We start from the raw sequence: 23,026 nt of genomic DNA on the forward strand, positions 1-23,026 counted from the left end.
ATGGATTCCTTTATGCTTTTTGTCAGTTAGATACTAATATCTAGTGTGCATCTCAAATGGCATCCCTATATAGTTCACTACTTTTGGCTTGGGCCCTGGTGCACTATATACAGTATATACAAACTATTCATACCCCTTATTCCAAATGTTGTTACAGCCTGAATTCAAATTGATTCATATTTTTTGCTCACCCGTCAACATACAATACCCCATAATGACAAAGTGAAAATATTTGTAAATGTATTGAAAATTAAATATAGATATAATTTACATAATTATTCACACCCCTTTGCTATGGCACTCCCAATTGAGCTCAGGTGCATCCAATTTCCTTTGATCATCCTTGATGTCACTACAACTTGATTGGAGTCATCCTGTGTCCAATTCAGCTGTTTGGACATGAATTTGAAAGACAAACACCTGTCTATATAAGGTCCCACAGTTGACCATGTATGTCAGAGCAGAAACTATACCATGCTGTCCAAGAAAATGTCCGTAGATCTCTGAGCGAGTACTGTGATAAGGCATATATCTGGGGAAGGGTATACCACAATTTATTATAGTGTTGAAAGTTTCCAAGAGCACAGTGGTCTCCATCATTGGGAAACTACCCAGACTCTGCCTAGAGCTGGCCGTCCGACCAAACTGAGCAACCGGGCAAGAAGGACCTTGGTCAGGGAGATGACCAAGGACCCAATGACCACTCTGACAGAACTACGGAGTTCCTTTGGCTATGATGGGAGAACCTGCGAGACGGAAGCCACTTGAGAAACAGGCACATGCTGGCACGTCCAGAGTTTGTAAAAAGGCATGTGAAAGACTATTTTAACCATTTTGTGCAAAGCTCTGTCTGGAGAAAACCAGGCACAGCACATCCTTACTGTGAAGCATGGTGGTGGCAGCGTCATGCTATGGGGATGCTTTTCACCGGCAGGGACTGGTAGAATGGTAAGGCTGGAGGGGGAAAAATGAATGGAGCCAAATACAGGCAAATCCTCGATGAGAACCTGCTTCAGAGTGCAAACGACCTTAGACTGGGGTAAAGATTTATTGTTCCAACAGGACAATGACCACAAAAAATACAGCCAAAGCAATGCTAGAATGGCTTCAGAACAAGAATGTGAAAGACTTCGGGTGGCCCAGCCTAAGCAAGACTTAAATCCCATTAAAAAATCTGTGGAAAGACTCGAAGATTGCTGTAAACCGCTCCCCATCGAATTTAAAAGTGTGAAGAAGCCGTAGCGGCAGATCGAACAGTGAGACAGACAGGATGTTCTGGTGCTCACCTCTCTTAGAGGCTTTTATTTACAAAATTAAGAGGTGCAGGACGAATTGGCTAATACACTTTGTGCAGAAAATAATAAAGAGGACATTGACAAAGACTTTAATAAATCAAAGATATTCAAGGTATAAACCATTTCCAGCAACAACTCCATGCCTATAACAAATTTAAGGTATGGCTCTGAGCGCCTAAGTACTCTTTCCAAGAACTCCCTTCCGCTAGGAATGTTCTATCATGATATGCCCAAAACGCAGTTCTACCATAGATGTATACAGTAATTTGCCATGGACATATAACATCATAAACAACAATTTTACATAAACACACACTTCAATAACTTGTGCCATAACGTCTTCTTTAAATCACACAATCCACATTCATGACGTAACTCACCCTCGGGATAATTCATCACTTTGGTTAATCCCATCAACCAATGAAATGTTCTTCGAAGACGCAGAATAATTTGTGTCATGCGTAATGCACACCGGCACAGAGCTTCAAACAAACACATCAGGTAGGTTATATTTTAGGATTATTCTCTACCAACACATATCGTTATTCGAGTAATATATTTACTTTGCTAGAGCATGTACGTTTTAAATGGGCAGCTTTAACACGGTAGAACATTGGTAACAAGTTACATTGTTTTAGTAACTGCCGTGCGCAACTAACACTTGACTTTGGCACTTTATGTCAAAGTATTGTTGGCAAACGGAATGCGCAACTCTAACCAACTCTTGTTTTCAGGTTTCTTGGTTATACCTTGAAGAGATACAATATCCCTTCTCTTACCAATTAGTTTCATTGTCTATAAGTCATGGACATGCGCTCTAAAACAGAGTTTAAGAAAATCTGCAAGTAAGAATGGGAGAAAATCCCCAAATCTAGATGTACAAAACTGATATAGGCATACAAAAGCTGTAGTCGCCGCAAAAGGTGTTTTTGCAAAGTATTGACTCCGGTGTGAAGACTTATGTAATTGAGAGATGTCTGTATATATAACTTGTTTTCAATTTTTCAATTTCGGATATTGTGTGTAGCTGGGTAAGCAAAAAATAATAATATTTAATCCATTTTGAATTTAGGCTGTAACACAACAAAATGTGGAATAAATCAAGAGCTCTGAATACTTTCTGAAGGTGGGTGACGTTTGGGACATAAACCCTAGTCCTGTGGTAGTTCTTTGCTCCTTTTCTCTGTATCCTCTTTCATTTTGTTTCCCACGCTCCCTCTGAATCTCTTGGCGCTCTCTCTGCAGGCCATGAATAAGAAGATTGACATCATCAAAGGTCTCTATGTAGCCTGCCGCTTCTCTGAGGCCAGAAACATTGTCAGGTAATCTGCCTTCACTTTACTACTGGTCAACCTGAGCATGTCTCCCAAATGGCTCACTACCTTTGACCAGAGCCCTATTGGCCAGAAGCAGTATACTACAAAGGGAATAGGGTGCCTTTTGGGATGTACTTAACACCTGTTGGTCTGCACTCATTATTGGCCTTCTGTTAAAATGTCTATGTCATGCATTTTTAGTTCCAAGCACCTTTTACATTTTTTTATTTATTTGTATTGGTTTAGATGAGGATTTAGAGTGGAGCATGTTTACCATTTTGGGACACACTGATTCACTCTATTGACTGACTCTTCCTGATGATGTTTTCTTGTTTGTCCACTCCAGTGAGATGCCCAACTATGATGTCATCATCCCAGTACTGGTGGAGGGCATGTATGAACTGCACAACCACTGCAAACTCACCCCAGGTACAGTACTTTGTGTGTGTGTGTGATGATTTATGACACCCTCCTCTCCCCCACCTCAGGTGTGCCATTGAGACCCATGCTGGCTCAACCCCCCAAAGGTGTAGGAGAGGGGATGAAGAGGTCCGACGAAGCCACCTTCACCTGCGAGTACAAGTATGACGGAGAAAGAGCACAGGTGTCTGTTTTCTCACATGCCCACTTACTGTGTGTGTGTGTGTCAACTGTGTGCCCTAGTTAGAAAACAGACATGATGCTGTTGGGCTGTGTTAGCCCCTCCCAGTGGAGGCATTGGAGAGAGCAGTGTAACTTCTCATTCTCTATTTATCCTTCCTCAATTTCTCCTAACCTCTCTCCTCACATTCTCGAAGCACATTGGAGCAGAAGATCTGTTTTCCTCCGCTAGAACCTTCTCCAATGCGTTTTGAGGAGGAGGTCGAGAAGATTGAGGCCAGGAGTCCGAAAAATACAATGGAAATTCACTTGAGATTCACCCAGAGAGCAGTGTGACACCTATTCTTTGTGCCTTTAAACTGCAGTGTGACTCCTGAAATGGCCAGCAGATGGAACCCTAAGATGCTGGCATCTGGAGCTTCTGTCATACAGTTGGGCTCTGTCAATTTGTCTTTCTGTGATTCCTAGCATTCTATCTCCTCAAATTATTCTCAACCATATTGGAGTAGAAGAGTGGGTGGGTTTTGAGAACGGGGTGAGGAGAGAGGATGCGAGGAAGAATCGATTGAGAAAAATCCTTGGACATGGCCTCTCTCTCTACTCTCCAGATACGATAGGAAGCTCACTGTTATTAGTTGAATGATAACTATTGATTATTGTATTTGTGCAGATCCATATTCTGGAGAATGGGGAAGTGCGTATTTTCAGTCGCAACCAGGAAGACAATATGACCAAATATCCCGATATCATCTCTCGTATTCCCACGGTAATAGTAACCCTCTCAACACTAGCACACTCTGTATGCATTCCAAATGGCACCCTATTCCCTATATAAGGCTCTGGTCAAAAGTAGTGCACTATATAGGGAATAGGATGCATTTTGGGATACACACTCAGCCAGCATCTTAGCCCCTTCATGGTCATAAGCTCACTTCATGAATAATACCTCTCTTTATCTCCTCTATTTCGCTCCCCTCTTTCTCTCTCCCGCTCCATATTTCTCTCTCCCTCCCTCTCTGCCTTCCCCTCCCCCATTTCTATCACACCCCTCCCTCCCTCAGGTAAAGAAGGAGTATGGTGTCCTGTGTGCATGACTCTGATGCTGTGTCTTGGGACAGAGAAAATAAACAGATCCAGCCTTTCCAGGTGCTCACCACACGGAAGAGAAAGGTGAGAGGAAAGAGAAATAAGGGGAGGGACAATAGTCGGTATCCATGGTTTTGGTTTCTGTAATTATTTTCATAACAGCTGGATGGGTGATTAGCCCAGGCAGCTGTGTTCACAAGTTGTCTGCAGTGCTGGTGGATCATTTTCCTACCATGCTCTCTATGTTCATCAAGTTAGACCTGCCGGGAGTTACCTCTGAGGTGGCCATTGGGGTACACAAGCCCCCTGACTGCAAAAATATACTGAGTGAAGGGGCCAAAAGATCTAGGTTTTGAATGCTCTTTTTGGTGTGTAGGTGTATGGTCATGTTTAGTTAGGTTGCTGTTGACCTGCTGTATCTCAACGGAGAGGTGAGTTGGGATGATGATTAAATAAGCATGTCACTGTAACACCTGTTGTATTCGGCACGTTGATTTGATGGGAGTTATGGAGTCATGTATTAAGTAAACCTTGTTCCAGTCAGAATGGCCTCTCCTTTTTCTGTAGCATGAGGCAGCTTATTGTTCAAGTTTTAGTCTAGTCTTATTCATTTTGACTGAAATATCATTAAGTCTTAGTCGAGCACATTAAATTACAAAAAAATGGCCTTATTAACCTTTAGTAAACACATCACTGACTTCCATGTGCACAAGCATGCATGGTCTTGTCCTACATCTTTCTGCATAACATCCTATCGCATGATTCTCTTCTCAACAGCCAAATTGCCAGAAGAATGCATTTACCTGCAGCAGATGATAAAATCACACCCCTTGTCAGGGCTTCAGACTAACATTTCCCAGAACTTTTTCAGTTGGTTGCACCAGCCCATGATTCACACCCATTTTTTCCCACAGCGTCACGCAATAGAAAAACGTGTAATTGAAGTCATTCACAGTGCTTTAGACTGTAATAGACTACTGAGATGGTAGGCTTTTTGAGAAAGAAGTTGTTTCATCTAACATGTCCAAGCAGGAATGCATGATTCAACATATGTTGATGTGCTACCTAATCCAGTGTCTGTCATTAATTGTGGGTTGACAATAGAGTATTGTTTTTATTTTTCTATTAAAATAGGGCTCCAGAATTTTCTGACTTGTTGTTCAATGGAGAGTAATTTGCCTTAATTGTTATGTGCACTAATATCATAGGCAAATTTATTTTGGGGTTAATTCACCACAGGAAGTAAACTCAAATTTACTTGCATGACTGCATGACAACTCATGTATGAACAACTTTATGTAGATTCAACTACATAGATTGCTAACCCTAAATATAATATCCACTGCTAGTGTCCCTTGTGGCTCACTTGGTAGAGCATGGCACTTGCAACACCAGGGTTGTGGGTTCGATTCCCACGGGCGACCAGTATGAAAATGTATGCACTCACTCAATGTAAGTCGCTCTAGACAGTAAATGTAATGTCCTAAACGTTGTAGCTTGCGACCCTATGCGCTCGGAATTGCATGCTTCGCATCTTAAAGAATAATCAAATGTATTGGTTGTAAAATAGTTGCTTTGGAGCTCAATATTAAGAGATGACAAATATAAATTATATCCACAGAAAGCTGAGAACAACAGTAGTTGCTTCCAAAGATATGAATTTCCCAAATTGGATTTTTAAATGTACAATCAGAAGCTTTTTTTCTCTCTCCCGTAGCGCACATCAAGTGGCTCGCTCATCACAGCAGTAGGCCCCATGGAAACATGCCCAGGGGCTGGGAATACAATTTCATTACTGGAACCATGAGGATAATGCACTTTACTGTTTGACCAAATCATGGTTTTAGCAGCCAAAAAATAGGACATTTTTAAACTTTTGAGTGGGGTGACCATGTAATGAATTTTCAGCTTCCACTGATGCAACCAATAAAAAATGTAACTCACACAGTCAAGTTAAAGGGTCGCAAAATGTGACTAAATGGCTGCCGTCTAGAGCCCTGCCTCTTGACATATTGTAGATGTATTGTAATCAAAGTTAAGCCTTACAATTCTACTAATGTCATGCATGCTTTTGATTGGACCAAACAAATGACACAAAAAAGCTCTCAATCTCTCAACTCTTGTCCAGTCCATTTACTAGTCAGGTTTTAGTCACACAGATAATTTAATCTAGTCTTGTTTTTGTGAACCGAAATGAGATCCTTTTAATTTTGTTTTTTTCCCCTCGATTTATTTAGTAATCTTGTCAATTGCCACTGACTCAAATCATGTTGTGTTGTTTACATACACATGCTTAGCAGATGTTATTGCGAGTGTAGCAAAATGCTTGTGCTTCTAGTTCAGACAGTGCAGCAATATCTAACAAGTAATCTAACAATTCCACAACAACTACCTAATACACACACATCTAAGTAAAGGAATAAGAATATATAAATATATTGATGAGCAATGACAGCGGCATAGGCAAGATGCAATAGATGGTATAAAATACAGTATGAAGATGAGTAATGCAAGATATTTCAACATTATTAAAGTGACTAGTGATCCATTTATTGACGTTTCCAATGATTTCAAGTCTATACATAGGCAGCAGCCTCTCTGAGTTAGTGATGTCTCTTGAGATACAAGCTGTTTTTCAGTCTCTCAGTCCCAGCTTTGATGCACCTGTACTGACCTCGCCTTCTGGATGGTGGCGGAGTGAACAGGCAGTGGCTCGGGTGGTTGTTGCCCTTGATAATCTTTTTGGCATTCTTGTGACATCGGGTGCTGAAGGTGTCCTGGAGGGCAGGTAGTTTGCCCCCAGTGATGCATTGTGCAGACCGCACCACCCTCTGGAGAGCCTTGCGGTTGTGGGAGGTGCAGTTGTCGTACCAGGCGGTGATACAGCCCAACAGGATGCTCTCAATTGTGCATCTGTAAAAGTTTGAGGGTTTTAGGTGACAAGCCAAATTTCTTCAGCCTCCTGAGGTTGAAAAGGCGCTGTTGCGCCTTCTTCACCACGCTGTCTGTGTGGGTGGACCATTTCAGATTGTCCATGATGTGTACGCAGAGGAACTTAACTTTCCACCTTCTCCACTGCTGTTCCGTTGATGTGGATACGGGGGTGCTCCCTCTGATGTTTCCTAAAGTCCACGATCATCTCCTTTTGTTGACATTGAGTGAGAGGATGTTTTCCTGACACCAAACTCCGAGTGCCCTCACCTCCTCCCTGTAGGCTGTCTCGTCGTTGTTGGTAATCAGGCCTACCACTGTTGTCTGCAAACTTGATGATTGAGTTGGAGCATGCATGGCCACGCAGTCGTGGGTGAACAAGGAGTACAGGAGAGGGCTCAGAACGCACCCTTGTAGGGCCCAGTGTTGAGGATCAGCGGGGTGGAGATGTTGTTTCCTACCTTCACCACCTGGTGGCGGCCCATCAGGAAGTCAGGGACCCAATTGCACAGGGCGGGGTTGAGACCCAGGGCTTCAAGCTTAATGATGAGCTTGGAGGGTACTTTGGTGTTGAATGCTGAGCTATGGTCAATGAACAGCATTCTTACATAGGTATTCCTGTTTTCAAGATGGGTTAGGGCAGTGTGATGGCGATTACATTGTCTGTGGACCTATTGGGGCGGTAAGCAAATTGAAGTGGGTCTAGGGTGACCTGCATGGTAGAGGTGATATGAAGTGAGTTCTACGGGGCGATAGTCATTTAGTTCAGTTACTTTTGCGTTCTTGGGTACAGGAACAATGGTGGCTATCTTGAAGCATGTGGGGACAGCAGGCTGGGCTAGGGAGAGATTGAATATGTCTGTAAACACACCAGCCAGCTGGTCTGAGCATGCTCTGAGGACGCAGCTAGGGATGCTGTTTGGGCCGGCAGCCTCACGAGGGTTAACACGTTTAAATGTCTTACTCACGTCGGCTACGGAGAAGGAGAGCTCACAGTCCCTGGTAGTGGGCTGCATTGGTGGCACTGTATTATCCTCAAAGTGGGCAAAGAATGTGCTTAGTTTGTCTGGAAGCAAGACGTCGGTGACGTGGCTGTTTTTTGTATATTTTTGTAGTTTCTGTAGACCCTGCCACATACGTCTCATGTCTGCGCCATCGATTTGTGACCCCACTTTGTCTCTACACTGACATTTTGCTTGTTTGATTTCCTTCCCTATGGAATAACTACACTTTTGTATTCAGCCATATTCCCAGTCACCTTTTCATGGTTACATTTTGTTTTTATTTCACCTTTATTTAACCAGGTAGGCAAGTTGAGAACAAGTTCTCATTTACAATTGCGACCTGGCCAAGATAAAGCAAAGCAGTTCGACACATACAACAACAGAGTTACACATGGAGTAAAACAAACATACAGTCAATAATACAGTAGAAAAATAAGTCTATATGCAGATAAGGGAGGTAAAGGCAAAAAAAGGCCATGGTGGCGAAGTAAATACAATATAGCTAGTAAAACACTGAAATGGTAGATTTTCAGTGGAAGAAAGTATAGATAGAAATAATGGGGTGCAAAGGAGCAAAATAAATAAATACAGTAGGGGGAGAGGTAGTTATAGATGGGCTATGTAGAGGTCCAGTAATCTGTGAGCTGCTCTGACAGCTGGTGCTTAAAGCTAGTGAGGGAGATAAGTGTTTCCAGTTTCAGAGATTTTCGTAGTTCGTTCCAGTCATTGGCAGCAGAGAACTGGAAGGAGAGGCGGCCAAAGGAAGAATTGGTTTTGGGGGTGACCAGAGCGACCTGCTGGAGCGTGTGCTACAGGTGGGTGCTGCTATGGTGATAAGGGGGGACTTTACCTCGCAGGGTCTTGTAGATGACCTGGAGCCAGGGGGTTTGGTGACGAGTATGAAGTGAGAGCCAGCCAACGAGACTGTACAGGTCGCAGTGGTGGGTAGTATATGGGGCTTTGGTGACAAAACGGATTGCACTGTGATAGACTGCATCCAATTTATTGAGTAGGGTATTGGAGGCTATTTTGTAAATGACATTGTCGAGGATCGGTAGGATGGTCAGTTTTATAAGGGTATGTTTGGCAGCATGAGTGAAGGATGCTTTGTTGTGAAATAGGAAGCCAATTCTAGATTTAACTTTGGATTGGAGATGTTTGATGTGAGTCTGAAAGAGGGGGATGACCGCAGCTGCTTTCCAATCTTTGAGAATCTCAGACGACATGAAAGAGAGGTTGAACAGGCTAGTAATAGGGGTTGCAACAATTTCGGCAGATCATTTTAGAATGAAAGGGTCCAGATTGTCTAGCCCGGCTGATTTGTAGGGGTCCAGATTTTGCAGCTCTTTCAGAACATCAGCTGAGTGGATTTGGGAGAAGGAGAAATGGGGAAGGCTTGGGCGAGTTGCTGTGGGGGGTGCAGTGCTGTTGACCTGGGGTAGGGGTAGCCAGGTGGAAAGCATGGCCAGCCATAGAAAAATGCTTGTTGAAATTCTCAATTATAGTGGATTTATCGGTGGTGACAGTTTCCTATCCTCAGTGCAGTGGACAGCTGGGAGGAGGTGTTCTTATTCTCCATGGACTTTACAGTGTCCCAGAACTTTTTTGATTTTTTTGTTGTTGCAGGAAGCCAGTTTCTGCTTGAAAAAGCTAGCCTTGGCTTTTCTAACTGCCTGTGTATGTATATTGGTTTCTAGCTTCCCTGAAAAGTTGCATATCACGGGGGATGTTTTTGTTTTGGTTAAGGGCAGTCAGGTCTGGAGAGAACCAATGGCTATATCTGTTCCTGGTTCTAAATTTCTTGAATGGGGCATGCCTATTTTTTTAAATGTTATTTTAATACATTTTTTACCCCTTTTACTCCCCAATTTCGTGGTATCCAATTGTTTTAGTAGCTACTATCTTGTCTCATTGCTACAACTCCCGTACGGGCTCGGGAGAGACGAAGGTTGAAAGTCATGCGTCCTCCGATACACAACCCAACCAAGCCGCACTTCTTAACACAGCGCGCATCCAACCCGGAAGCCAGCCGCACCAATGTGTCGGAGGAAACACCGTGCACCTGGCAACCTTTGTTAGCGCGCACTGCGCCCGGCCCGCCACAGGAGTCGCTGGTGCGCGATGAGACAAGGATATCCCTACCGGCCAAACCCTCCCTAACCCGGATGACACTAGGCCAATTGTGCGTCGCCCCACGTACCTCCCGGTCGCGGCTGGTTACGACAGAGCCTGGGTGCGGACCCAGAGTCTCTGATGGCACAGGAGGCGGGCATGCTTATTTAAGATGGTGAGGAAGGCATTTAAAGAAAAAACAGGCATCCTCTACTGACAGGATGAGGTCAATGTCCTTCCAGGATACCCTGGCCAGGTCGACTAGAAAGACCTGCTCGCTGATGTGTTTCAGGGAGCGTTTGATAGTGATGAGTGGAGGTCGTTTGACCGCTGACCCATTACGGATGCAGGCAATGAGGCAGTGATCGCTGAGATCTTGGTTGAAAACAGCAGAGGTGTATTTAGAGGGCAAGTTGGTTAGGATGATATCTATGAGGGTGTCCGTGTTTACGGCTTTGGGGTGGTACCTGGTAGGTTCATTGATAATTTGTGTGAGATTGAGGGCATCAAGCTTAGATTGTAGGATGGCTGGGGTGTTAAGCATGTTCCAGTTTAGGTTGCCTAGCAGCACGAGCTCTGAAGATAGTTGGGGGGGGAAATGAGTTCACATATGGTGTCCAGAGCACAGCTGGGGGCTGAGGGTGGTCTATAGCAGGCAGCAACGGTGAGAGACTTGTTTTTTTGAGAGGTGGATTTTTAAAAATAGAAGTTCAAATTGTTTGGGTACAGACCTGGATAGTAGGACAGAACTCTGCAGGCTATCTCTCCAGTAGATAGCAACACCGCCCCCTTTCGCCGTTCTATCTTGTCTATCTTGAATGTTGCAGTTAGGGATGAGGATTTCAGAATTTTTTGGTGGTCTTCCTAAGCCAGGATTCAGACACGGCTAGAACATCCAGGTTGGCAGAGTGTGCTAAAGCAGTGAATAAAACTAACTTAGGGAGGAGGCTTCTAATGTTAACATGCATGAAACCAAGGCTATTACGGTTACAGAAGTCATCAAAAGAGAGCGCCTGGGGAATAGGAGTGGAGCCAGGCACTGCAGGGCCTGGATTCACCTCTACATCACCAGAGGAACAGAGGAGGAGTAGGATAAGGGTGCGGCTAAAAACTATGAGAATTGGTCGTCTAGAACATCCGGAGCAGAGAGTAAAAGGAGGTTTCTGGGGGCGATAAAATAGCTTCAAGGTATAATGTACAGATAAAGGTATGGTAGGATGTGAATGCAGTGGAGGTAAACCTAGGTATTGAGTGATGATGAGAGAGATATATTGTCTCTAGAAACATCACTGAAACCAGGTGATGTCATCGCATGTGTGGGTGGTGGAACTGAAAGGTTGAATAAGGTATAATGAGCAGGAGCAGGAATAGAGGTTCGACAGTGAAATAAGCCAATAAACACTAACCAGAACAGCAATGGACAAGGCATATTGACATTAAGGAGAGGCATGCTTAGTCGAGTGATCATAAGGGTCCAGTGAGTAGTGAGGTTCGTTGGGGTCACGGTGATTCAGACAGCTAGCCGGGCCATCGGTTTCAAGCTAGCATAGGATGGAGGTCTGTTTTTAGCCACCTCGTGCGTTTCCGTCGGTAGATTAGTGGGGTTCCGTGTGGTAGAGGGAATCAATCCAATTGGCAAAATAGATATGGTTATAGTGACCCAGGAAAAATTGTCCGATAGATCTATTCAGATAGCAGCCGATAAGACGGCTAACGATTAGCGGGCCGCAGATGGGCGTTCAGGTAACGTTGCGAAGGAGGGCCCAGTTGGATAACTCCCTCGGGCAAATAACGTTGGTAGTCCAGTCGTGAAGCCCCGGTGGGGCTCCGCATCGGCAGTAAAACGCGTCTGGATAGGTGATTGTAGCCCAGGAGTGGCTGATGGAACTCTTCAGCTGGCTAGCTCTGGAATAATTGATGTTTGCTCCGGGATCGACGTAAGCCAATAGTCACACGGATAGCAGCTAGCTAGCTGCGTGATCCAGGTGTAAATGTCCAGAGCTTTCGGTTGAAATCTGGGGGTAGGGAGAGAGAAATAGGTCCGGTATGTTCTGGTCTGAGTTGCGTTGTAAATGTGGTGGTTCTCGCGTTCAGATTTGTGCGAATGCTGCCATCTATCTACGGTTTCTGGTTAGGGTAGGTTTTCCTAGTCACAGTGAGTACAACATCTCTTTTACACTTCCTTATAAACTCACTCACCAACTCAGCGTATATGTTGATATTATTCTCTGAGGCTACCCGGAACATATCCCAGTCTGCGTGATCAAAACAATCTTGAAGCGTGGATTCCGATTGGTCAGACCAACGTTGATCAGATTTGTCAAAAGGAGAGTGGGGGAGGGCCTTGTATGCATCGCCTAAGTTAGAATAGCAGTGATATCCAGTGTTTTCCAGGGCAGGTGCTACAGTCAATATGCTGATAGAATTTAGGTAGCCTTGTTTTCAACTTTGCTTTGTTAAAATCCCCAGGTATAATAAATGCAGCCTCAGGATATATGGTTTCCAGTTTGCATAAAGTCCAGTGAAGTTCCATGATGGCTGTTGTGGGATCGGCTTGAGGGGGAATATACACGGCTGTTACAATAAACACATAGGTGTGAGACTAATATTTTCGCCACTTTTCGTTGACAAAATGAACACTGAGGTACACCCCCTGCACAGGATGCTAGTGTAATATATTAGACATTGAATCATTAGACATTGATTCTAATGTTTGCAATTTCAGTGGTGTGTGTCTCAGTTTCTGGTAAAGCGCCCCCTGGGTCACAGGGCCCTACTGAAGGAGAGCTTCGAGGAGGGAGAGTTTGTGTTCGCCTGCGCTATTGACTCAGACAACACAGACACCATCGCTGAGTTGATGGAGTAGTCTGTTCGAGGTGTGTGTCAGTGTGGGATCGGTCTATTTGCTGTGTGTGTGTGTGTGTGTGTGTGTGTGTGGGAGGGAGGGAGACGGGAGCCAACCATGTGTTTGTGGGAGGTCTATCCTGTCTTCTGTGATCTCCTCTCGTGAAGTTGTTTATTAATGAATGTCTTAGGCTGTGTCCCAAATGACACCCTATTCCCTATGGGCCCTGGTCATAAGCATTTGCGCTATATAGGGAAGGGGGTGCCATTTGGGATGTATTCTTAATTGTATGTCCTCCTGTGGTGTGATTTTTGGTTGAATCCTCAGACTAATGGTGAAGACTCTGGAGAAAGATGCCACATGAAATCGCCAAGCGCCCTCACAAATGACTCAAGGTACACGCATATGCACGCACACGTACACAAACCACACATGCACGCACACATATGCACCAGGGGTTCCTAAACTTTTTTGACCCACGACCCCATTTTGATATGTGAAAATTCTCGCATCCCAACCTTGTGGGAAAATAAATGTATGTGATTTAACAGCCAAAGTTTACTTTTATTTGGGGCTATGGTAGTCAATTGGAAAACATTCTAACAGTATTTTTGATTTGTCTTCTCAACTCCACATCACATACTTCTGATGTGGGGCTATGAGTCATTTGCAAATGAGTCTGAAAAAATGTATCTTATCTCACCACAACTAATGAGATGGGTGTGCTTGATGCATGTCGCGTTAGCACTTCTCAAAGTCAGCGGGCGTGGTCTACAGTGCGCACCTCACCTCTGGTTTTAATGCGAACCAGTGTGTGGTTTGATGTAGTTTACAATCGAAGTTACTTGCTACAGTATATCTCCGAGTTCTGTGCTCAGCTCTTTTGCCGCCAGTTGCTCTCGGGTTATCATACAACGCATTCATATGGCAGAGGCAGACACATTCATAACTAGAGAGCAGAGACCTGACCTCCGTCCCGTGATCGATGGAGCCACATCTGTGCAAAAGCCAGCCATTTGATCCCATATGGAATCTGTTAGCCACGCAGCACACTGAACATCCCCTGTGCCGTTTCATGCTCGGTAATGGTGAGACAGAACATTGTGTCCTCGTGAATAGCATCCCCCGACATCTATAGAAAACAAGGCAATTCATGGGCATCTCAGCTCTCACAACTAACGTCCGTTTGGAGTTTGGGTCATTCAGTCAGTTTCTTCTTCATTGCTAGCAATAGCATGAATGATTTGTTTAACAGTGTTGTCTGGCAAAGGTATTGATGTGAGTTTCTGTGACTCTGCCTCCCCACACAGTTTACACCGTATCTATTGCGGCCGGTAAATTTGAAGTCTCTGCAATAGTGTGTGGTTTCATGGCGTATCGGGCCTGGGAATGATTAAAGTGCAACGGTCAAGTGTGGCCTTTTCACAGGATCAAGGGCACTCTGGTTGAATTTGATTTTCATCATATTCATATTCATTTTTAAGATGAACCACATTACAATGATTTGAGATACAAAGATGATACTATATATTTTTTGTATTTTGTTGGGGAGGGGGGTGTGGGGGTTTGGAAATTCTCCCGCGACCCCATTTTCATATCAGGCGACCCCACATGGAGTTGGGAACCACTGGTATACACACACACACACATTTACACTCTCATATCTACTCGCATGAAAACCTACCATTCATCCCTGTCTCTCTGTCTAGCTGAAGGACTATCTGGATGGGGGACAGTGGATCTGTGTGTGATTGGAGCGTATCTGGGGAAGGGCAAGAGAATAGGGACCTACGAAGGATTCTTGCTCGCCCGCTACGATGAGGACAATGAATAGTTCCACTCAGTCTGCAAGATCTGTCTGTGTGCGTGTCAGGGGTGTCTTTGTATGTCTGCGTATGTCTGCTTATGTCTGTGTGTGTACCTCCTTGCCTAGGAGGTGACTTTTTGTCTTTCTTTGTCTCGGTTGGTTTGCCTCTCTGAAATGTGACACAGTGCCTCAGTCCAAATAGGATAAAGGTATTTTGCACAGGGAATTCTTTCACAATTCTTTGTTATTCTGCTCTGCTAAATGTCTCATCTGGCTTACAACAGGGGGATATATTTTTCAAGTTATTTTGTCTTTGCAGATTGGGACAGGTTTCAAGGATGAAGATTTGGCGCAACAGTACAAATTCTTAAAGGTACAATACAGAGATGTTTGTGTTCTATGCTCGTTTGATGCGAAGCGCAGAGTTTCTTCAAGCGAATCTGCCAAGTCTTTAGACCCAATTAACTATGAAGGCATTGTCTTTTCCAGGAGCACATTTTGCCCAAGCCCCACCCCTATCATTGTGTGGACCTATCAACAGAGCCTGATGTGTGGCTTGATGCCGTGCAAGTATGGGAAGTGAAGTGTGCTGACCTATCGCTGTCGCCAATCTACAAGGCTGGCATGGGATTGGTTAGTAGAACTAGTCCTTGTACACTGGCTCATCAGTACTAATAATATTTGGATTTCAAGCCAGTTTAAAGTCATTTGGAAGTTAATAATTTGATTCAATGCAATTTCATCTTTGAGGGCCAGCCAGTAAAGCAACCACAACAGAATCTTTAACTCAATAATCCCCTCTGCAAATCTAAAATGTTTAGGTCTCAGGATGTTGTGAAATTTCTCTGGTACATTTTCACATTTTTATGTCTCAAATTTCTCATGATGATCATGACACTTTTTTCTTCCCCTTAAAAACTATATTATTTAAGAGACCTACCATGAAGCGACCATGTTTACCCATAGCTTAAAAACACACTCCTATAGGCCTAAGTCAAATATTTAGGCAAAATCTCAGGACCGTATTCAGTCTGAGTAGCAGTGCTGTCCAAAAATCTTATTCACCACTTCTACTCCAAAGCTCTTTGTGGATATGGGTCCTAATCTGTGCTTTGCATTAGTACTCAACAAAGCTGTGATATCGTGGTACTATGTTAGATTAAATAAAGAGATGCCATCTTTGAATCAATAGTTCTTCAACCTCCAGTCTTTTGGTGCAGGGTTTAAAAAGCGTATTAACTGTGAAAGGAAAACCCACAATAGTCTTCCGTTTTAATGTCTTTAGTGGCAGCAAAAGTTAGACAAGTTTAGGTGAAAAGATGATTCATATCTTTTCTTTGGCTCTGGTGTTCTCCCAGTGTGACCCAGAGAAGAGATTCAACCGCTTGCTCAGGTTAGGGTATAAGGGCTAGGGTTAGTGGATAGTTGTTTGAAGTGTTGACAAACTATCTATTTGGAACTATCCGAATACTGTTACTGGCGATTCATGTATTTTCTCCTCTCTCCCAGTGTGACCCAGAGAAGGGCATCTCTCTTCGGTTCCCACGCTTCCTGAGGATCCGAGATGATAAAAAGCCAGAGCACACAACTTCAGGAAGACCGGTAGTTGATGACACTGCTGTGACAGTGTATCTCGTAGTTCTGTATTTCTCTGGTTGCGTTCCCAAATGTTTTTCTATGCAGGTTGTCCAATCAAAAACGGGTATTTTGACAAATGGGTCAACTCAATGGTTCAAACCTCATGCCCCTATCATAATCAATTCAAAAGTTATTGGAGTTTTTACCCTTGTAGAATGGCCAAAATTAGGGTGAGTAAATCAAAATAATTGCACAGCATCGCATCAGCTAGGCTGGATGCTGGATGCTGTGTGGGAATAAAGGCTACTTGACAGGCTCATTTTCCCGTTGAACTCGCCATCTCTCTTCTCAAATCCGCAGGACTCAAAACAATGTAGAGGTAAGATGTATATCGATTTTGAGACATGACATGTAGTACTTTTATATTTTGGTATACCCGTTTCACATTAATGTGAAATTCCTGTTTTTTTAAAAGATTTCCCACATCTGTGAAATGTCAACAGAGCACTGAGAATACCGCAAGCTTCTTTTCAAAGCCTTTTACATTTAAATTCAGCTCGTGCCCTGCTAATTTCGCTTTTTGCGACCCGTGGAAACAACTTTGAAGACGAACCACAAAATGTAAAATCCTCAAGTTGCTGCATGCTCTTTCAACGGAGCTTTGTGATTGTTATTATTATTATCAGAGGTTACACATTCTGCCCTTTTGGATATACTGTTAATGAAATGTTAGAGAAAGACCCCACTAATGATTCAGAACATTTATAATCATATTTGTCTTGGTAAAATGTAGTTTATAACACAAGGAAGTGAAATCTCATCACCAAAGCGCTTTTTCACCCACTCTGGGCAGGGTTGGTAGACACCCTATTCTATAGATGAAACCTACGTTCAGAGACAGAGGGTGCATCCATATTGCACCCTATTCCCAGGCAAAAGTAGTCCATTAAATAGGGAATAGGGTGCCAGTTTTCTTTCATTCTAGATCTATGCTTCCCCCCTCTGTGTTTCAGCTTCTCCCACATATATATACACACAGTACATTTTATTCCACCAATTCAGAGAGGAAGAAGATGAACATTCAAGTTGAGAGAAAAACCCTCATCTACAGTAGCTACATGTGGAAGAGAGAAATAAAAGCCAACATTTATGAAGGGAGAAGATCTTTCTCGGCCTTGTAAAATAGTAGTCATTACCAGCATTCTGTGTTTATCCCCCTGTAATTTGATATAAATTGGCCCTCGTACCATCATGGCCACCTTATCCTCAGCTTCTAATTGTCTCATTCATCCCCTCTCCCCCTCACTGATTTCTTTGTTCTGTCCCATTTCAGATTGCTGATTTGTACAGGGAGCAGCAGGTTGTTCAGAATCAGGGAGACAAAGCTGACCTTGAGGACTACTACTGACCTCATCAACGGACCGGCCAGTCGCCAATGACTCGGGTGAAATCTCAATTTGTACATATATAAAATAAATGTTATGGTAAACTTGAACAAGGCTCTGTCGATACATTTTTTTTTTAAACTCTGCACAGCAGTGTCTATATCCAGGTGCTGGTTTAGGCTCTGCCAATGTCAACATTTTGTGTGTGTTGGTGTTGAGCCTAAGGCTCATTTTTGTGAACGTATACTTAACAGTATAAATAAAGGATGTGTTCCCCGGTTTTCAATGACACAAATAAATCACAGTAATGACAATGTGAATAAAGGCTTTGCTAATTTTATAATATCAAACATATTGGGTGTTGATTTTATCCTGGCCTAAGCTTCATTTTATCGATTGATAGTGTTGGTTTCCCGGACACAGTTTAAGACTAGCCCTGGAATAAAAAACACTTATGCTTTTTAATCCTGTTCTAAATTTCATCTGTGTTCAGGAAATCGTCCGATACAGTATAGAGAACACCAAGACATTGAAGACTAATCTTCGGTATTCACTTGTAATGCATATCTCAGTAACACTACCTGAAACATGCAAGTATGCTTTAAAACTTGTTCTAAGTATGTATGAGCCATTATCCTTTGTCTTTAAGGTGTATCATTCATACAGTGAGTGAAATGGAGATCCCTTTATGATGTCCTATGAGCCACCTGGTGCAATAAGGATGAGTTCAGAAGAGTTGAATAACACTTGCATAATCCTAGCAGTACGCAGAGACTTGAATACTGTCGAAGTCAACAAAGCTCTAACTTCCCATATGGCTCTGGTCAAAGGTAGTGCACTAATATAGTGAATAGGGGGCAATTTAGGATGCCCCCTACCAATGTCAGAATGTAAGGATAAATGCCCTTCTGTTTTTCCCCATTACACTATTGAAGGCAAGTAAACTCTTAACATTGCTGCTCACCAGTGGTGTAAAGTCCTTAAGTAGTGTACTTTAAAGTATTTTTACTTACATTTTTTGGGGGATCTTTACTATGAATATTTTTGACTACTTTTACTTCACTACATTCCTCAAGAAAATAATGTACTTTTTACTCCATACCGTTTCCCTGACAACCAAAAGTACTCATTTACATTTTGAATGGGTAGCAGGACAGGAAAACTGCAAAATTCATGCACTTACTGTATCAAGAGAACATCCCTGGTCATCCCTATTGCCTCTGATCTGGCGGACTCACTAAACACATGTTGGGAGTGTGCCCCTGGCTATTTGTAAATAACAAGAAAATGGTGCCTTCTGGTTTGCTTAACATAAGTCATTTGAAATATTTGTACTTCTACTTTCAATATTTAAGTATATTTTGCCAATCACATTTACATTTGATACTTGAGTAAGTCAAAGGTGTGGTTTTAAATATACTTAAGTAGTAATTCACTGGGTAACTCACTTTTACTTGAGTCATTTTCTATTAAGGTATCTTTACTTTTATTCAAGTATGACAAGTGGGTACTTTCCACCACTGCTGCTCGCATTGATTGTGTCCTCGGAACTGAAGAGGTTAATTCTAGTCTACCCAATAGGCCTTACAAAAATATCCCAACTCTAGGTTACAAATATTGACAATTCCTCTCTTACAAATATTACAGTACACTACAGTGTGCAACAGTACACTGTGACATCTCAACAGTTCACCAGATTCAAATTAACACTCCCACACAAAACAAGATTCCCTGCAGAAACATTGCAAAACACAGCAACGAGACATGCGATTTCTTTAAGACATGTTATTATGCAGAATATCAGTGTAACGTTTCTAAATGTACGGTGTATGTGCAGAAGAACAAGGACGAAGCAAGGAGAGCGTCTGGTGCATTATAAAATGCAAACGGGTTGACAGCTCAAGGAGCAGTACAAAACAGATGCATTTACCAGCCTGCATTAGATGATGAAACTCCACAAGTCAGTAGACGGAATCAAGAATCAATCCACTACAAGAAGACTCAGGCCAGAGAAGAGAGTCATGGACACATGGTCATTATAGGAAGTAAAGAGGATTGTAGCATTCTGGGAAGCTAGTGAGATGCCATACATGGTGTTTGTATGTGTCTGAAATGCCACCCAATTCCCTATATAGTGCACTACTTTTGTCCAGAGCACATCTGGTCATAAGTAGTGCACTATGCAGGGAATAGGGTGCCATTTGGGCCACACACCCAGAATGAATGTTGTGGAAGTGAGTGGGCTGTGATGTGACCTGTGCTTGAGCTTCAGTGTCTGCTTCTGCAAGGGAGGAGGGGGAGGAGAAGGGCTGCATTGTGCCAGCCTGGGCATGGAAATGTAGATGTTCTTGCCCTTTCCCATCTGTTTATGTCATTGTGTTTTCTCTCTCTGCCTCTACTCATCTCCACAACTTTCCCTTTTTCTTTCTTTCTCTTTCTTTCTCTCCCCTCTCCTCTTTCTCTGCATGTCTCATGTGGCTTCCTTTCCTAGCTAGCTCTATCACGAATAAATGGCAGATTTAGATTTTATGCTTATTATTTGTCATATTTAATTCATACCTGAAGCAAGGAAGAAGCAGTTAATGTTTGCATGGTGGAATATTAGCTATTTATATTATATTATTAGTCTCTGCCCCTGTTGGTGTTGCTTCTGATAATTAAAAATAATACCTGAAACTAGGAAGTAGCTGAATGTTTGCACAGTAGAATATGAGCTGAAGACTCCTCTGCTCCTGTGTTGTTTCAGTGCAGCCGCAGTGTGTTGTGTTGTGGTGTTGCAGACCGAGGGGAGGAGTGGGAGCTGGTGTTTAGTGTTTACGGAGGGGCAGCTGGCTCAGATCATGTGCCTGCAGGGCAGAGTACCGCTCTGCTGTGGTTCTGTGGCCTCAATCTCTACAGAGGCCTGGGTCTCAAATAGCACCCTGTTCCCTTTTATAATGACCAGAGCCCTGGTCAGAAACCTTCCACTATGTAGGGAATAGGTTGCCATTTGGAACGCAGCCCTGGTTTCCACTTATAGCATCTGCCTGATGTTGGTTCAGATTAACTAACCTGCTCCACTGAGTCCCCCCACCTGGGAGCTGCTGAACCAAACTCAGGTTGTGTCCCGAATGACATTATAGTTCTCGTTATAGTGCTCGACTTATGACTAACAAAGCTCAAAAGTAATGCGCTGTATGGTGCCATTTGGGAATCACCCTGCCTCTCACCGCTGTTTATTATGGTCTGTTGATACACATGATGGAGTAGCTACATGCCTACGTCCCTGACGTAAAGGAAAAGCAACTGACACATCAAATCGCATCACTGCTCAGTTCTGCTCACAAGCATCAAATTAAATGGAAATGTTGTTTCCGGAGCTTGTATTCCCCGTGGTTGAGAGAAAGAAATAGAGGTAAGGCCTGGTAGCAATGCTGAGATATTGGCTGAAATGCAGAACCTCCCGAACACTGTTATGGATTGCCCCAAACTGTTTCGATTTTGTTTGGTGCTTGACAAATAACGGTTTTCACCTCTCTCTGTCCTTTTGTCTCCTCTCCCCTTTCTCCCACCCAGCTATCTGTCTTGCACACAATACACCCTTTCTCAACCGTGAATAATGTGTTTGTTCTCCTCCATCGCGCCTTCTCTTTTCATCCCTGTCTGCCCCTCCATCCCTTGTTTGGTGCTCTCTGTGACATCTCGGCCATGCAAGGACACGAGGGAGAGAGGGAGGGACAGGACCGTCCATTGTCTCCAGCTGAACCCACGGAATATCAATTGTGTTTTTCTTGAGCCACAGGACCACCGAGCGTTGGCCAGTAACCTTTGGATAATAGTTTTGATGATGTCATGCCAGCTTTAGCACCCTGGTTGAGTAGCAAATGGCACCCTATTCCCTACATAGTTCACTACTTTTGACCAGAGCCCTACGGCTCTCAAAACACTCGCCAGATCCCTCCAACCCGGCTAGTGCACTATATAGCAAATAGAGTGCCATTTGGGATGCACACAGCACCTGACATGTTTTTTCCACAGTCTTCACTGGCACTTTTTCTGTAATTATACCAAGACCCTATTAAGCCACATCCTATTTCTATTCATATTCTACACCTATTCAAATAATTGGGGGACTTGCAGTCTCTTGTCTGGAGAACATTCTGGAATTGCCTGCTGTTTGTTCGTCATGGCAGGTTTGGCTGGTTACCCTCACCCTTTAGCTGCGGTTTGGGAGCAGAATCTGGGCCTCTTCATAAAGCGTATCAGAGTAGGACAAAGGATCTACTAGCAGGTCCCCTCTGTCCATTTAATCTTAGTCATTATGATCTAAATGGCTAAACTGATCCTAGATTAGCACTCCTACTCTGAGAAGTTTTGTTAATATGGGCCCAGGGTGTTTATGGCTCTTGTGTTGTGATTGGTCCACATCGGTGGTCGTTTTCCCAAATGCTGGTTGGCTTAGGCCCACACTGCTGCTCCTCTCTTCTCCCTAAGGGGTTGTCTGCTCTGCTGTGCTCCATTGGATCACTTCCCTGGCCATTAGCTTCATGACCTGATGAGTACTGTGTCCTCTGGCCTCTGTTTCCCCCTCTGTCCTCATGGCCAGAGAATGTTGTCTGCATACCAAGTGGAACCCTATTCCCTATCTAGTGCACTACTTTTGACCAGGGCCCTGGTCAAAAGTAGTACGCTGTATTGGTAATAGGATGCCATTTGGGATTCAGCCTCGGCCTCCCTCCCACCGCCCACCGCCACCCACCAGCCCCCTCAAGACGCTCCCCAGATCACTCCAACCCGGCCAGTCCAAGACATTTCACTGGTGCTCATTTGCCAACATGCCTGGTTATTAACCTCCTGTTACACACAGACACTGTAGATGGCGAGCCTATTGAGCTGATTTTATTCACACAGCAGTAGAACCCAGGAGGGTGCTGCTCCTGTAATCCACTCTTCTCTTCCATCTGGGCTAAGGCCTAAATATGCATCCCAAATGGCAAACTAGTCAAATAAACAATAGGGTGCCATTTGGGATGCAGGCTAAGAGTTAGCCCTACCTCTTCTCTCCCTTGTGTTATTTAGAGGTTGATG

General features: G+C 43.6%; 1 long non-coding RNA gene across 2 annotated transcripts; it reads left to right on the top strand.

Annotated features, from left to right (window-relative positions):
- Window positions 1–2,366: 2,366 nt before the first annotated feature.
- Window positions 2,367–15,528, top strand: LOC112226566. Of its 2 annotated transcripts, XR_002949762.2 has the most exons (8): window positions 2,377–2,421; window positions 2,541–2,617; window positions 2,958–3,005; window positions 3,100–3,977; window positions 4,273–4,381; window positions 13,517–13,584; window positions 14,899–15,369; window positions 15,486–15,528. It is a non-coding gene; the product is annotated as an uncharacterized LOC112226566 (long non-coding RNA). The 2 variants fall into 2 exon arrangements; XR_006080244.1 differs by having other exon boundaries at window positions 2,367–2,421; window positions 13,517–15,369.
- Window positions 15,529–23,026: the final 7,498 nt, after the last annotated feature.

Source organism: Oncorhynchus tshawytscha, linkage group LG28, assembly GCF_018296145.1.
Source record: "Oncorhynchus tshawytscha isolate Ot180627B linkage group LG28, Otsh_v2.0, whole genome shotgun sequence".
Classification (NCBI taxonomy): domain Eukaryota; kingdom Metazoa; phylum Chordata; class Actinopteri; order Salmoniformes; family Salmonidae; genus Oncorhynchus; species Oncorhynchus tshawytscha.